Genomic DNA, 17194 nt, shown 5'->3' on the forward strand with positions numbered 1-17194 from the left:
GTGTACACTAGGGAATCTGGAATTTACTAAATGAGTTCAGACTGGGGAAATAAATATGGGAAAAACTAGAACTTTAGACCTAATGTTTATGGAGCAATACCTCTGACCAAATAGTACACTCTAGTAACATTTGATTATTTTCCAGAAAGAAGAGAAAGTAAAAATTCCATCTCAACATGCAATTTTCTAGCCAGGCAACTATACAATGAGTAAAAGTAGGCTTTCACAATAATGTGGAGACAGGCTATTTCAACTTAAATTTAAATGTGCTGTTGAGTTTGCATTAAGTTTCATGAATATGAATCATTTACAAATTGATTTAAAATATGACTGCGATCATGTGTGGGTTCAAAACAACTTTGTGTCCTTTGGATTTTGTGTGTCATATAAAATACTTTCATGCCATTGGAAAAAGAAACCTCACATATAGAGACAGTCTTTTCAAATTGGTAGAGACAACACAGACTCATTATTTTCCATTACTTCTTCAACTTTTAAAAATTGGTCCTGAGTGGCTTAGGCCTGTAATCCCAGCAGTTTGAGAGGCTGAGGTGGGCGGATCACTAGAGGTCAGGAGTTCGAGACCAACCTGGCCAACATCATGAAACCCCCATCTCCACTAAAAATACAAAAATTAGCCAGGCATGGTGATAGGTGCCTATAGTCACAGCTACTCAGGAGGCTGAGGCACGAGAATCGCTTGAGTGAGACTGTCTCAAATAAAAAAAAAAAAGATCCTGAGAATCAAAGCACACAAAGTTCAAAACCTAACTGGACATCTATGCTATAAGTCAACTGACAATTTAAGCATCAGACTAGACTCACAGAGCCTCCAAGCTTTGCTGGTGTTGCAAGGTTCTTGAAATGTCCCTCTCCCTCCAGTATGTGGAGTTCTCTCACCGTCACCAATTGGTCTTATTTTTATCCCTGAAAGACAAAATTTCTTTCATGTCCTTCCCCTACAGCACAAACCTCATAAACTGCAGTTCAGAATATGTGAGCTGAATTTTTTAAGCTCTCGAAGAGTGAAGCGGAAGGGTCCAAATGTCAATTAAAGGGTCCAGTTGGAAACAGCACGATGCCCTGTGCCTTTTAGAGGTTGGCTGACAGAGATTTTCCAGGACCCCGGGTAAACTTTCCCTCACCTTTACAAGATTGATTAAACCATACTCATTTCTCATTGACGGAAAAAAGCAATTTTGAAGAACACTTATATTGACTCACTTTTTTTCTGCAAGTTATAATTTACAAATATCTTTCATTCAATCCTCCTAACAACCATATAAATTAAACATTATGTCATTACCAATATTAGTATTATTAATGTTATTTCTGTTGCTGAGAGGAGGCTCTAGCAAATTGACCAAAATAAGGACTTAATTTCAAAAGATCTGGAACTGCACTTTCTATATGTTTTTTTCCATATGAATTCAAGCAAACTGCTTTCACCTCTTTGAGGATCTGCCTCCTTATCCATAAAGTTGGCCTAAAACAGACATGCCACAGAGTTACAGGGAGAACTAAACAATATACCGTAAATGAAAGTGTCCTCAACAGTGCTCACAACACTGTTTATGTAATCCTATTTTTAAAATGAGGTTAGTTGGTTTGGTTTGGTTCATAGGTTTTGAATGAGGCCATGATAACTCACAGAAAGGATTTGCCCAAGGTCTCACAGGCTAGTATAGTACAGCAGAATGGAATCTAAGTTTTTGGAATAGGTGCTATATGGAGACCAACCAGACCCTTCCTATCCCTACCCTGTCCATCATGAGCAAAGCACTCATTCTTTCAGCTGCTGGTAGGATGGGTGACAGACAGCTCACAGATGCATCCCTCTCTGGGCATTGCCTTAGGCCTAAGGGAGCTGCATCCCCCAGAGTTGTGCATCCTCCCCAGGGTTGGGTGCTATCCCGCAATTAGTCAGTCACTGTAAGATATAGAGGCCTGCCTCCTTGCCTCAACTCTGGGTAATATTGAAAGCCCTTCCTAGTTCCAGAGATCCCTTTAGGATCAGCTGAAGCATCTGTTGCAGTTGCATCATAGTTCAGTTTCTCCTTCTGCCCAGTCTTGCTTCCCTTTCCTCTTGTAGGTGCTGATCCCCAGACCACTCCCCAGTAAATAGCCTGCTCACACATCTCCATCTCAGGGTTTCCCAGGAACCATACTTAAGACAGTCTCCTGACTCTAAATTCCATGTTCTTGGCACAACAGTACATGTGAAAGCAGGAAAACATTTCTTGGTAATAAAACTATATCTGCCTGCCGACTTGTCAACCAATCTTTTAAGAATATAAAATAGAACCTGCTGTTTTAGATCATTGCAGGACAGCTTCAGGATCATGAAGGATCACAGAGTGCAAAGCAAAATTAAACACCAAAAATATGTTCTGCTGTTTATTTTGTGGAAGAAAATACAAAATGGGATAAAACTGCCCCTTGCTATCAAGGAGAGGGCAATCAAAATGCCTAGGATATCAACTCTCTATAGAGAAAGACAGCAGAGAGACAAGAAAGCTGCATAGACACCACTGCATTAGGGGTCTTAACTCCATCAAAGTGTACACATACACACAAAGAATATTAGTTATTGGCCACAGAGTAGTCATGAGCCATCCCTAGAAGGTTGTCTGTACATGATGTGTCTTGTTGTCGGGAACCACACCTCACCCACATAGGTCTTCTCAGAGTAGTTGTGTTTCTACTATCATTGCCCTCTTAAGGATGTTTGGGTTAAACTGAGCCAATCACATTCTTTCTCTCAACAATTTGGACTTTTAAATCAAAAGACCTAAAGATTGCTGGTCTCAATAACGTGAACTGCAGAAAAGGGACCACAACTGGCTGCTGCTGCAGCCGCAGAGCAACCCTGTCTCCCAAGACCTAGAAGCACCTCTTCCTTGGATTCTAAAAGACATGCAATTTTCCAAGGAGTCTGGTAAAGCAATCTGAATTGGGATTCTCTTACTTGAAGTCCAAAGAAACTTAACTACTCCAAGTTCTCTGTGAAGTTTTGTATAAAGCCCCAGAAATCTCAATTATGCCTTTGGCAGACAGAGAATGTCTACCTGTGTAAACCGTCTCCCACATGCTAATGTTGCTAAAAGCAAAAGAAAGCTTGAAAAACTGTCACCTGTCGATGCTGCAGGATAGGACGACAAAGCCAGAAATAGAAAAAAAATCTACTTTAACAACAGAAGGTTCTTAATAGGTCATGTCATTTCTTTCTTAAAAGCCTCCAATAGCTTCACATCACATTTTAAATAAAATCTAGTCTTTACATTGGCAGAACCCTATATTACTTACCTTAGCTAACTCTTGGTCATCTCTGACCTCATATCCTTCTACCCTCCTCTTCATTTACTCCATCCAGACACACTGGTCTCTTTATTCTTCTCAAGCACACTCCCACCTCAGGGCCTTTGCACTTACTGTTTCTTGATTCGGACATCAATATTTCCTACAGATACCTGCATGGCTTATTGTCTCTCGTCCTTCAGGTCTCTGCTCAAATGCCATCTTCTCAGAAAGGCCTTCCCTGACCTGTCATCTAGAAAACTAGCCCAGCTCGCTCTCTCTCTCTCACTCTCTCTCTCTCTTTATTCTCATATTCTTCTTAATTTTTCTTCATAGTACTTGTCACTACCTAACGTTACACGTTGTAACATGGATTATATGTTACACCTAATATACATAGAAAACTTGCGTATTTGCTAATTATCTATTCCTACTAGATTGTAATCTCTGTTATGTTCATGAATTGGTATATTTTTGTTCATTGTAAAGTGACTGGCACATAGAAAGTTCTTAAATGATATTTATTAATTAGATGAATAAACAAATGATTAAAATCTAAGCACTTAGATATTTCATTTGGAGGGAGAGTATCAAGAGTGTGTGTTGAGGATTATGGATGACTTTCTTTCACCCCTCATGTCCCTCAAGTTGAACAATAACGCAGGCATAGCCCCCAGGAGAAGAGTCGTGGTAGGCTAAAGCCCACAAAGCGAGCAGCTCTTCCTTCTGATGTCATGTTAGCACACACGTGCCATAGGACAAGGTAGTGAGCACCTTGAGCCTTTAAGAACAGGGAGAGTCTCTGTGAGATAGAAAGTCAGGTGGTTTTAATGGCTACAACCAGAGTAATGAGTACTGGCAAGGGCAGTCTCAGGCTGGGGTGCAGGAGGGAGACGAAACTCAGGAAGGAGGGAAAGATGGCAGGCTGGCTAGTTCTATTGAAGCATCTGCCCTGAAAATGCAAATAAGTATGATCTCTTCAAGAGAAAAATATATCAAAAGTCTCAAAAATGTAGTACTTTTTGATGTAGCAATTTTATTTATGGGAATTTAAGACAATAATAATAGATGACTAGAAGGATTTCATTACAAGGATGTCGGCATTGTGTATAATCATAATCATGAAAATTTGGAAATGACGTAAATGTCTAGTAATAGGGGCTGAGTAAAACAAGTCATGAACATCCGTGCAGGGAGATACAATGAAACCATTAACATGATGTTAAAGTGTTTAGAGGTTTGAAAAGTAATTACAGTCCAGTTTTAAGTTTAAAATATATTCTAGCTTTTAAATACGGTATAATACCAGTTAAGTTTAAAATAAATGTACATTTTTACTTTAAAAATTTTGGAAGGAAATTTAGTTATTATTTAGCTATTAAGTTGCCCTTAGCTATTTGAAATACATATAATTTTGATTATTTTATTGCCATTATACCTTTACTCCAGAATCAGCTATAATGAATGCATATTACCTTTTAATAAAAATGCTATATATTTTGAAACTATATGCCAAGGAAAATGCACTTCGTGTGCCCCAGAAGATTGAAAAGAAAGCAGCTATTCATTGCAATGACAGAATAATGTGTGTGATACTTCTTAGAGGTATCATCCTATCTTGCCACCTTGAAATGATAATAAATAACAACCACTCTTACAATGAAGCAGTGTCAGAGGGCTACAATGGGAAGCCAAAGTAATATTAATAGTCTCAAAGTCATACATCAAGCAAATGCGAAAGTTCTCTAGAAAAAGATGCTGGTAGAATAAATAATCAAGAACAGGAGACTGTACCTCTGGTAAATAGTGCTCTTTGTGAAGTGGCATAAACAGAACAGGTTTTAGAAGCATTAATAATTTTAATCCCTACACTAATTTTTGATGTATGGTAATAAATATTTTAAGAGTTACATTATTAGGTTCATATAATCACCACATAGTTTGTGAAAAAACAATGATTTGGAAAAATTTGATTCACATAACCACATTTAAAATTATTTTGCTTGTATTAAAGGATTTATAAAATCAATGTATCTGCAAGTTAATGAATATATCTGTCCTATAAGTGTATCTTCCTTTCTTGTATTTCTTACTATCCCAAGCTTTCCTGCTCCCCAATACACACACACACACGCACACACATGATGATATCAAAAACGACTAGTATATCTTTGCAACTTTACCTGGTAAATTTTCTGCTTTCTGGCAATCTAGTTACAATACCTCTGTTTTCTGTTTTTGCTACCTAGAAAAAATCCAAAGGAAATTGTGTTTCATTGATTCATAAAACCACTGCTAAGCTTATAAACTTCTCCTTAAGTTTCTCTCCAAATTTCTCTTTTTCATTCAAATCAGACTGAACATAAATTGGTTAAAGAAGAAGGGAATCATAGTGAAGCTTCACAGAAATAGCCACCTTTTCCTCATTCATTGCAAATAGGAATGTGATCAAATCTGCACTTCCACTTAAGCCTAGGAAGACAAATTTTCCCAGATCTAATGGCTTATAAAGGATTTTTACCACTGTGCTGGAAAAGAACAAAAGGCATACATTACACTCTGATTTAGGGGAATTAGAGAGTGTAACATTCTAAGAGAGAACATTCCAACCTGTGAGCTCATCAAAGCTGACCACTGCAGAGTTGTTCAAAGAGGAAGCCTGTTTTTGCTCTATTTCTTGTTCAGTGTCTCTTAACAGCTCACAATTTGTAAAGAGAATTCTTAAGGAAAAAGACTTCGGTGAGTATAAAAAATAATTAAAGACTATTTTAGCTTAGGTCCCCCAAGAAACAGATCCTGAGGCAAGGATTTAAGTGAACATTTATTTTGGAGGTTCAGGAAACTCCAGTAGCAGAGTAGGAAAGGAAGGCAACCAATGGGGAGTAAGCTGGCAAGCAAATGTGTTAGTTTCTGATGCATAAAAAACCACTCCATCACTTACTGACTTTAAAAACAAACATGTATAGTCTCTCTCACTTCTGTGAGTCATCCAGGTGGTTCTTCCTACCTGGACTGTCTCAGCTGATATCTACATTCAGCTGGACACTCTACCAGGTCTACTTGTCTTCAATGGCCAGGCGCATGTCTAACGGTTGGTCTAGGTGGCTTTAGTTAGAATAGCTGGTCTCTCAGTCTCCATCTCTCATCCTCCAACAGGCTAGCTTGGACTCCTTTAGGGGGCAGTCTCAGGTTCCAGAAAACAAACCCCAACATGCAAGCACTTTTCAAGCCTCTGATTGGGTCATGTTTGCTCATCTCCCAATGAACAAAGCAAGTCCATCTGGATTCAAGGTTGAGGAAATGGACTCTATGTTTTGATGGGGCATCTGCAATATCACATGACAGGCAGGAGGAGAATTTGTGGTTAGTTTATAATTCACCACAACCACCTGACATTCTGAGTTATTGGAATTTAATCTGGCAGGGAAATTATAAATTATGTTTCAGAATTAATCCATCTAATCCTAGGAATGAGGAAACTGAGATATTTATATATGAGTCTTATCAGTGATTGAAGGACTGTTTCAAGATTGTTAACACCTGAGCAATTCTGGCCAACTGCACAGGAGCAGCCAGAGCGGTTCAGGAACAGACCTCAGGCACACCGGCGCAGACACTGGCAGTGGGAAGTCTTCCGGAGCAACAAGAAATAATAAGTGCTGAGGATAATAATGAGGCCTTGTTTGTAAATGATACAACATTTACCATTCAAAATAATCCAGCCATCTAAGGCAGATCACTTCAAATAGTTCATGTTTAATTCTACCTCTACTTTGTTTGATTTTTTAAGTCTTAAGACAGTAAAATGCCAGAAAACTGTCATGTAATACCCCTTACCTGTTTTCTGGTTGAAAGAATGGCATAGTCACCCTCTGGACCCCATTAAGCAGATACTTGCCAATAGAAAACATCTAACTGAGACTTCAAACTAAAAATTAGCTTGTTTAATAAACATTATTCAATGTTCGTGGATACTGTTTCTCTTCACATCCAGGAAAATGAACTATAAGCTAGCCTAACTTTAGACAGTGGTCACACTGCATCTTTTTACCACACTGATGATTAAGGAAGAAGGCAAGTATTTTCTAAAATGGAATTATCAGAAACAGTGATAACATTATTTTAATCACTTGAACCAGATGTTACCAAAGACTCAAGTCTATTGTGTGATACTATAAATGTAAAATTTTTTTTGTTTACAAAATACTTCTGTTTAGTATAGTAAAAGGTGGCATAGTGTAGTGGTCAAGGTCATGAACTCTGAAGTCAGATGCTTGGGTTGGAATCCCATCTGGCCACTTACCAGTTATGTCAACTTGGACAATTTACTTAAGCTCTCAAGGCCTCCATTTTTCCATCTGTAAAATGGGGATGATAATATTTCCTATCCCAAGGAATTGTAGTAAGGATCAATACATATAATACTCTTAGAACAAAACTGGGCAATATAGTAAATACTAGCTATTTTTAGTAGTGAATTACAATTCCCACATACTGGCTCATGCTCTATTATTAGCTTGAGTTAACAAGAATTATTTGTAACCGGAAGTATTCTGAGAAAAAAGTATACAGATATGCTTTAATTACACCCAGATGTTAGTTAATACCTTGGGGAAATTAGACTGTAAAAATTAGAAGCAAGTGGTTCCTGACCTCAGTGGATTTAAAGTTTTTTTCTCAGTGACTCTTGGTAAAAAATAAATGTTCCATTGCACACAAACACCCACTTACAATACCCATATCCACACCCACACATACATACAACTAAGAAAGTTTCATGAAGCAGTACTCATGATATTTTCTACTCTTTTCTATTTCAGTTTGTTATAATGTTTGCAGTAATCTATTATTAATTTCATCATCATGACCTACAATTTTGAAAATACTGTATAACCAATTCTTACAATGAGGTAATTACTTGGGGGAAAATATCTGCTCTTCTCATTTCCAGCCAATCTTAAGCTCAGTTCTGCCCTGTAGTACTAGCATCAAACTGTTACGGGATCTCTGGAGTGTCGAGTGTTGATTTTTCTAGCTGGAAACCTCTGTGTGGCCATGGTGCCTTTGCCTAAGTTCTTGTCCTGTGTCCAGGAAGAATGAAGCACACAGACAAGTGAAGGATGAAGAGCAACAGTTTTATTTAGTGTTAGAACAGCTCAGAGTAATGGGTAGCTCCTCTCTATAGGCAGGTTGTCTAGTAGAGTGTTCAGCTCTCTGCAAAGAGGCGGCCCTGGAGGGTAGCTCCTCTCTGCAGCCAGGTCACCTCTGTTAGTCCTTCCATCCTCTCTAGCTATCAGCAGAGAAGGCACTCCTCTCTGCACCTGGTCATCCTGTCCTGTCCTTTCTCTGCCATCTTCATCCTCTGGCCATTCTCTGCCCTGCTTTGGCTGAGCCCAGTGCTTTTATGGGCCTCAGAGGGGAGGAAGTGCTCGGATTGGTCCATGAGCAGCCAGGGGTGGGCCCAGAAGAGGCACCAGGAGTCCCCACTCTAGTCCGCAGGACTGGCAGCCTGGCTCCCAGTCTTCAGGCCCTCCCTCACCTGAAGGTGGGGCCTTACTAGGGATCTACCCCCTTCCAGCCAGGAATCAACCTGCCTCCTGCTGCCATTCATGGCCCCTGACATTGGCCCTGACTCCCCCTTGAAGATCAGAGCAGGCGCCTGGGGAGGGGAGAGAGGCCAGGCAGTGGGAGCAGACACCCTCGAGCTTGCAAGAAGTTGAGGGCCCTTCCTGGGGTCCCCGAGGGTGCGGGCTGCAGGCCGCAGCTGCACCCAGGAGCTCCTGCCCAGCCAACTTGGAAGGGGCAGGGCTCCCGAGCTTGTCGCAGACTCCTGCCGCTTCCTGGAGTGGGAGGCCCAGGTCTGCAGCCACGGATGGGGCGGCTGCAGCTGCACCAGGGAAGGCAGATCCTGACTGTTCCCAACTCCCACAAGAGCACAGGGAGGCTCAATCCTCAGCTGCAGTCCCTCCTGGGTGGAGCTACTGCTTGCTCCCTAGAGCAGGAGGCCTGGGTCTGCAGCTGCAGTTTGGGTAGCTGCAGAAGCATGGGGAGCTCCCATCCCAATTCAGAAGGGGCAGGGCTCTCACTGGCTCCATGGAGTGTGCAGCCCCATCCATGATTCCCTGCTGCAGCCCATGGGCATGATGGCAGCAGCCACTGCCATCAAAACTCTGGCTTGGTATGAAGGGAAACAGAGACTCTTCCAGACCTTCTTGCATATTTCCAACTTCATTAGACTACCCTGATCTCTAATCCTGGTGTCAACTATTCACCGTTCTCAGCACTTCTTTAACCATGCAGAACATGGGAAAGTAAAGGCCTCTCTGTGACCTAAAGTTCTTCTGCCTATTATGGACATGGGAGGCATGAGGTTATAGCAAGAAGGGGTCATTAAACCTCTGGGAGCTAAGAAGAGCCAAGCCCCAGAACAGAAATAACAACCCCTGCCCTTTTATCCAATTTGTGGCCAAAACAGCACACAGCACAGCATCTTATTTAATCCTTGACAATTAAACATTTACCAAGGTTTTAGGCATTGACATTTTGTATGGACATCAGATACCAGGCCAGATTAAGTGTATTTGTATATAAATAGTACTTATAGCATGAAATCACTTGAAATATGGTGGACCTGCCTGTTCATCTTTTTCTACTCATGCCAAATGTACGTCTGTAAGTTCTACCTTTAGTCATGATTCCCATTTCTTATATTCCTTAAGGTAGCTCTACTCTTTGATTTTCATAATTGGTGGGTTGAATGAGAGACAGAGGACTTTCACCTCAAAAAACAGTATTAAATAAGAGTTCTGGAGATGGATGGTGGTGAAGGTTGCACAACAATGTGCATGAACTTAGTGCCATTCATCTGTACAGTTAAAAACAATTAAAATGGTAAATTTGTTATGTGTATTTTGCCACAATTTAAAAACAAATTTTAAAAAGGTATTAAATAGAAGTTCTTTTGAATTCATACCTTCTCATTCTTCATCTGAACTTTTGGTTCATAAGCAGGTACCATATTTTATAGTTTGTTAAGTCAAGTAAAATTTAGTTAGTTATTTAGATCTTTGAATCTGTTATTCATCACCACTTCCTGATTTCTGCGGTCATAGGAAATAACCAGAGAAAACAGAAATACCCTCTCAATCTCTTACTCGATGTAAGTTTCCATACGCCCCATCACCTTACCACTGGCAAAGTTCTCCATAATGAACATGTATCCATAAACAGACTGATATTTTTACTAATTCCAGAGTTGATATATTAAACTTTGTGGCAAAAATCTACCAATCTACTCAAATTGGGCAGTTAAAAGTAATTTTAAAATATCTTTTAGGGAAACAGCAGATACTGGGGCCTACTCGAGGGTGGAGGGTGGAAGGAAGTAGAGGATCAGAAAAAAATATACCTATTGGGTACTATGCTTAATATTAATACCTGGGTAGTAAAATAATCTGTACATCAAACCCCCATGACACAAGTTTACCTATATAACAAACCTGAACATGTACCCCTGAACCTAAAATAAAAGTTAAAAGAAACAATATATCCCTTTAAATAATTAAATACACTATTCCAGAAAATATGAAAATGAAATATTTGCTCAACAATTTCTGCTTGGATATTCTGAAAAAACTAAAGAAGACAAGGACATTCGATTTGGGTGCCTCTGTTAAATGAGGCATAGTTTGTAAGCAGGGCCTTGAAGAAAACCAGGAGAGCAGTTCATTTAAAATGTGTCTCACATTGACCTTGTGAGCCATCCCTTTAGCATCTTTAATAAAAGAACACTGTAAATAAGTATGCTCCCTTACCCTTGAGTTTTGATGGCCTTAGAAGCCACTCAAGCTTTACCTTTGAGGCTAATGTGTTATCAGAATCCATTTCCAGTCATGTGTGGATAGTTTTGTTGCAACTTCCAATTACCATAGTATATATGCTTCTCTCTCATGTTCATCTTATTCCCCAAAGCAAACACTGTACTTACTAAGCACAAAGTTACTTCATGTAAGATTTGCTTTATTTTTTTTTAACTTTAGGCTTTTTTCCCAGTGCTTGAATAATGCATTTAGCATATCAGTCTTAATTCCAGACTTGAAATCTACCTCATCCAAACATAATCGCATGATAGCCACCCTTGTATTCTACCTCAGCCCTCTTGATTTCCCAAATAATTGATTATATAGGAAACACAGTATTACTTAAGGGATGAGGAAACACACTTAAAATTTAGGCTAACTACGTGAATACCTGTTTTTGTAATGAACTAACCTGGTTAAGCTAAAGGCATTAAAGAGGGCATATTTTGGCACTGTCCTCTTCTAGTACCAAAATGAATTTCTAGACAAAAATGGCAAACAAAAGAAAAGTTTCTATTCAAGAATTCTATAGTTCTGGTCTATGGTATACAATGACTGTACTACAAGTAGTTAAAGAGAGACAGTCAAATATACCTAGAATTTCAAGGACAAAGCAATGCAAACAGCCCTGGCTACATCATATTTTATGTAACTACCAATGATCAAATTACAATCAACACAAAGAAGTTAAAATTTTGCCAAAAGAGATTTTAGGATTAACATAAAAATCAAAAAATGAAGAAGATTTGTGGGTGCACACCTCGAAGTGTAAACCTTTTTATAATTAAGGGAATCTCAGCTTTGGAGCCCTGGATTCTTTCCTTTCATCTAGCTTTAGTTGGTTTCCCTTAGTTAAGGAAGTATAGCTTATCCAAAGTGCTAGTGGCATTTTATTTGCTTTAAGTAAAGAATGATGAAGTAGCCAACAAGGGTAAAAGATATCAAATGTATTTCATCTCTTGGCCAATTCATATTCCTTTAATTTTTGTATACTCCTTCTGAAACCTTTTAGGCCCACATCCAGGAATCCTTTCCAAATGACTCCTGTATATCAAATTCTTATTATTACTATAGTCTACTCTGCTTAATCTAGTGACTTCCAAGAATGATTGCTTTTTTAACTTCCAATTCTGACACTGATTATCACTAACACCTCCTCCCACTCAATTTAAGAGGAAGAAATAGAACAGGATTAGAAAAGTAAGAAGAGAAAGGGAAAGGTAAAAACATGTGAAGAAACTAATGGAAGGAAAAAATAAGTAAAGTCATTCTTAAAATGAGGCAAAATACCTGATTCCATTCTTTTCTTTTTCCTCAATTTACTAAATTCAGTAGCCATGTACCGAAAAATTCTCTAATAATAATTGCTAACATCTACTGGGAACCTTACAAATATCTCATTTAGTACAACTCTGTGATATATTAATATTCCATTTTACAGTCAAAGAAACTGAGGCACAGAGAAGCTAAGTAACTTACCCCAGTCACACAGCTAGTAAGTAGCAGATCCAGAATTCAACCCAACTAATGTAGTTCTGGAGCCCATATTTTTACCCACTGTTATGTTGCTTTTCTACGTAATAGGACATACTAATCACACCACCGTAGGTTCCATTACAATACCACGCACTCATGGGAAAGGGAGCACCTAGGGACTCATTCCTTAAATAAGCACTTATGATGAACAGTCTCAATGCCATGCCCTACTTGTCACCACAGGAAAGGACCACAAAAATGAATAAATCATGGTCCAAGCCTCAGATACATTCACAGTCTGGTGGAGAACATATTATTCCAACACAGTTAAAACAGTCCTTGTAAAGCTGTGTCTAAAGTGCCATTGAGGATACGGTGGGAGAGGGTGATGACTAGCTTCTTGCAGAATGTCAGGAAGATGTCACACACAAGGTGATAAATGATCAAAGTTTTTTAAAGAACAAGTAGGAGTCTTCAGAAAATAGGAAAGGCAAAAGGATTAAGTAGGTATCCATGTTTTAGATATTAATAATGAAGATTTATTTGTTAATAATTTTTGTTTTTATAGCTATACACAAGGCTTTATGCTGGGCATATGAAAGATCTAAAAATAAATAAAGTATAATCTCTTCTTTCCATAAATTTATAATCTGTGAGGGAAATAGCACACCAATGAATATTACAAGGCTCTATGTTTTTGTTAAAGTGCTTTAAGAATTCTAGGGGAAAATCTTTTAGATGGTTTACGAGCTTCTTAGTGTGAATCCAAAGAATTCTGGGATACTGATGCCTATTTGGCTTCTACAGCCCTGAGTTCAAGAATGTGGTTGGATCAGCTGAATTAGTCTCAAGAGTCTCAGAGTAATGAATGAATGTACTGCCACAATTGTATTGTTTCATCAAATAATGCTGAGGTTGAAGAGGTATACCTGGACCAAGTGAAAAAGTACCAAGCACATATACAGACTAGACAATGTATAAGACTACTCTAGCCTTATACATAAGCACTGGGCGTGGAAGGGGACAAGTTACACTTGCAGAAGGACTTGTAATCTGTGCTCACAATTGTGTAACCCCTGGCTAGATAAAGTCATAGGAAGTTTGAATATTTGTCTCAGATGCTGCTGCTGATCTTGCTATCATTTATCAAAACGGTGTTTTCTACTGCATTCTTACTATGAGTAAAATGCATTTTATGCACTCAAAGGGTATTTATGTCTTGTCTTTCTGTCAATCCAAGCCTGCTAATGACATTATTTTAGTATGACAGTTGGACAAGGAGTTTAACAAATTACATAGGAGTTCAGAAACAGAGGCTACTGTTGATTAAATAATCAGAGAGTTCTTGAAGGAAGTAGCATTGGAGTTATGATTGATTGAATCCATCATCAATCAAGATTTCAGTCTGACTCATCCCCTTTTTGATTGGTACATTCACTTATTAGATAAGTTAAAATATTCAAAAATAATAGAGGTCAGTCTTGCTGGCCTAGAAGGCTTCCTGCCCTTCACAAGGACTAATTTTACGATTTATCTATAAAGAGAAAATTCTTAATTTCCTCATTCCCATGTTCTTAGAGGTATCTTACCAGACTGACCAAGTATGTCAGTAATAACAATAAACATCTATTGCATAGTTCTCTTCCATTTACATAGTATATTTTCATAATATAATCTCATTTGATTCCTCCAGTAATCACGTGAAGTATTAGTCAAGTTTAGTGACTTGCCCCAAGCCACATAGCTAGTAAGTAGGGGGGTCAGTTTTTCTCTGTTACCCCACCATGAAGCCTGTATTCATCTGTTCTCACCTTGCTATAAAGAAATACCTGAAACTGGGTAATTTATAAAGAAAAGAGGTTTAATTGACTCATAGTTCTGTAGGTTGTGCAGGATGCATAGTGGCTTCTGCTCAACCTCTGGGGAGGCATCAGGAAACTTTCAATCATGGCAGAAGGCGAAGGGAAGCATATACATCTTACAGGGCCAGAGCAGGAGCAAGAGAGAGTGGGAGAGGTACCACATACTTTTAAACAACCAGATTTCACGAGAACTCACAAATGTGACGACAGCACCAGGGTGGGATGGTGTTATACCATGAGAAACCATCCCCATAATCCAATCACCTCCCACCAAGCCCCGTTTCCAACATTGAGGATTACATTTCAACATGAGATTTGGGTGGGGACACAGATCTAAACCATATCAGAGCCCCAGTTTTGAATGAACATATTTTGGAAAATCCTCTCAACTCACAAACTACTAGCCTCATCTCCTTTCACTGAAAATCACCCTCCCCGTCATCTTTCAGGGATGCCCAGCCTGGGCAGCCATGTTGTACCACAGAGCATCTCCACTCAGGCCTCTGGTAATTGGGCCTCAAGTATACACTGAACCAAGATTAAAAAAAAAAAAAATCAGATTTTCTAAAGGAAGACTTTCGGAATTCGTACTGGGATATGGAGAGTTTGTCTCTCCCTATGCCAGGAAATAAAGCTTGTGAATTTAGGAGCTATGAATGGCTACATTCCACCCTAAGAACAAATGTTAGAGAAAGAGTCCACAGAGAGAAGGGTGAAGCAAAAACACAAGAAAATCAAGGAGCAAACACAAGAAGAGTACTCAATGACTTTGCAGTCCCTGTTCCCGTCCTTTGATATGTAACTACATTCTTAGCGCTGTGTCTCATTTCCTTTCATCTAGCTTTAGTTGGTTTCCCTTAGTTAAAGCCAGGGTCTTAAATACTAATATTTTAGAATCTGTATAGGACCAGTTAACATTAGCCCATTCACTAGGATACAGTGGCCAAAAGGAAAAAAAAAAAAAGTGAAAGAGGAAGGGAGGAAGGTAGAGGAGGTTATTTTCTATACCGGTTGTCGATAGCTGCAAACCCTCAAAACTCCTCCCCATTCTGCTCCACTGGAGGAAAGAGAGTAGTTTCAAGGCCTGGGTTTCAAATGAGGTATGCATGTGCTTGGTACAGGAACAGTCGATTTGTTGGCAGTTTTGTTTGTTTATTGTTTGTTTTTCCAGACTAGTCTTAACAGTGCATTTGGAAGGGAGTAGTGTATAGGATAGAGTAGGATTGGGAGGGAACAGGGAGAGGACAGATAAGAGGAATCAGGAATGAGAATGAGGCTTGACAAAGAAAAGGCTGTACAATTAGAAAGAGAAAACAGAATGGAAAATGCTGAGAAGGTAGACTGGATAAACTCAGTGAACAATTATGTGAGACAGTGGGAGAAAGAGTCAAAGATAACTGTCCCAAGTCTGGGGCCTGATGACTAGAAGCATGATAAGACCAGTAACTAAAACCTGAAATTAGGAGGAGGACTGGTATAAATAAGGAGGCATCTGCCTAGCATTGGTGAAAATGTCTATCAGCCCAGGAGGAAAGAAGACTGGAAGTACAGATATGGGATTTGTTCAATGGGCTGACAGTTGACATGAGCTTAAGTCTGTACCAAGAGAGGAAAAGAAAGACTAAAACAAACCCTTGAGGAGGGTCCACGTTTAGGAATAAATAGATGGGGGAAATACGACTAAAAACCCACACAAAAAGCAGAGGAGGTCAGGACGGCACACACTGGTGATGGTAAGGAGTTACATGGAGAGTGTGGTCACTGTTTTAAGCACCTCAGAGAGGTCGGAAAATTAAGTTTGAGAATAGTCACCAAAATTCACAACTGAAAAATGACTGAGCATTTTCAGTAGCTTGATGAGAGAGAATATCAGATTAGAAAGGAGAAGTCTTTCAAGTAAATTAGGAGAAGAAAAGCAGAAAAGAGAGGACTGACCATGAGCTTTTTTGTTTTTTTCTTTTTCCTTTTTTGATATTGGAGATCTGATTGTGGCAATAGGGGGTTTCAGGAGAAAGGACCAGTGAACCTAGAGTTTGAAAATGCTTAAAAGAGAGTAAAATTGGTAGAAACAGGATTCTGGAAGGGGATCTGAGGAGGAAAATCATCCTGAGGAGGAAAATCTGATTTGGAGAAGAACATAGCTGACAGCACGATGTCTTCCAGCCTCTCTGTAAAGTTACAAAAGGCATCTATTGAGAAGGCTGATAGTGTTAGCTTGTAAACCAACAGTCCGCAGCACATGCCTAACAGATAGTCAGCACTTAACAAATGTTGTTGAATGAACATGATTCTGCTACTCAAACATTCATATGTAAATATGTACATAGATTTTATTACTGGTAGTTTTTAAAAACTAGTTCAGAAAAGAAAGAGCATTCTGCAGTCGTTAGCCCTAAAGAGAGGCAAAAATAATCAGCTCTGCTTGCCTTGAACATCAGAGGAGTGCAATTACATGACATATCAGAGTTAATCCAGCCACACCTATACACTCAGAAAGCCATTCCATCAGAATCATTTGCCATTATGAAAAGCACAGTAAAACAAATACAGAGCACTTTCATTTCCGTAAAGGAAATTCCGTGACACTCTTTCTACATGACCTTCCTTCCTCTATTGCCTCTCTTGTCTTATAAAATGACTCTGTGCCTTCCAGCACTAACATTCTGAGGGTAGCATGCTTCTTTTAATTTCCAGTGACAA

Source organism: Hylobates moloch, unplaced genomic scaffold (assembly GCF_009828535.3).
Source record: "Hylobates moloch isolate HMO894 unplaced genomic scaffold, HMol_V3 SCAFFOLD_1, whole genome shotgun sequence".
Lineage (NCBI taxonomy): Eukaryota > Metazoa > Chordata > Mammalia > Primates > Hylobatidae > Hylobates > Hylobates moloch.